The sequence below is a fragment of the Arachis ipaensis genome, chromosome B09 (genome assembly GCF_000816755.2).
Source record: "Arachis ipaensis cultivar K30076 chromosome B09, Araip1.1, whole genome shotgun sequence".
In the NCBI taxonomy this organism is placed as follows: Eukaryota; Viridiplantae; Streptophyta; class Magnoliopsida; order Fabales; family Fabaceae; genus Arachis; species Arachis ipaensis.
Window position 1 is genome coordinate 134,915,689 of NC_029793.2, and position 1,233 is coordinate 134,916,921.

The following is a 1,233-nucleotide window of genomic DNA, read 5'->3' on the forward strand; positions in this document are numbered from 1 at the left end:
ATTATTCTTGTATGTTTGGTTGCTTTATTTTTATTATTTTAAAAATATTATTTAATAATATTTTAAAAAAGTATTTTTTATTAACTCATTTGTGTAGGTATTGCAGAGGAAATGCTTTCGAAAGATGTAATTAGTTATAGTTTCACCAAGACCATCTGGAAAGGATTAGTTCCTCCAAGGGTGGAGCTGCTTGTTTGGTTTGTCTTAGTAGGGAGGATGAATACAAAAGAGAGATTGTGTCGGCTTGGGATAGTTAATAATGAGGATAATATGTGTGCCCTATGTAACGCGGATGTAGAAAATGTCCATCATTTATTCCTTGCATGTGAATTTACTTGGCAGGTGTGTTGCGCTTGCAGGTTATCTGTTTTTGACAGGCATTGATCCGTCCCAGGTACTTTGAAGACCATTTTTAAAGCTGGACAAACGCGACTTGTAAAAAGGAGGAGCGCAACAAATGGTATATATCTTTCTTTGCAATAGTTTGGAACATCTGAATCGAAAGAAATAGGAGGATATTTCAGAATAAAGGCAAAGAGGTAGAAGAAGTTGTCAACTTGTCTAGTATTAGTTATCAGGAGTGGAGGAGAGAGGATCCTTTTTGTTGTTGATGGTAGTGCCGAAGATGACAAAGAGATTGTTTTAGCTCGGAAAGTTCTTAGGTGGCTACTTTATTTTCTGGTTTCTTTGGTTCTTTGTTCCTTATTCTATTTGTGTGTTGAGCTCCTTTAGTTCAAAAAAAAAAAATTTAAAAATAAATAAGTTTAAAAAAGTGAAAAAAAAAAGAATTTTAACTAATGTAATAGTTTAGAGATTTTGTTTGGATATGAGATATCTTCAATTGTATAAGAAAATTTTTAAGCAAAATGAAAAGTAAGTTTTTAACTGATGATGTAATTTACCCGGAAAGAAATACCTGCTTATTTTATAAGAAATTAATGGTTTTGGTTAATTTAAAATCTTTTATATTATGATAATATATATACAGTATGTGTATCTGTATGCCCAAGTGAAAATGCTATGTCTCTATTGAATTTAAAATTAGCAACAGAGTTAGGGGTGTTCATAGATTTGGCCGAATAATTTGATTATCTATTTGAATTTAAATCGAACCGATTAAATTGGTTCTAGAATCAATGAGTAATCAAGTATAATTGGACCCAATCTGATAATATTTTATTATAATTAGTTTGAGTATTGATTTTGGGAAAACGAAACCCAAATCAACTCGCG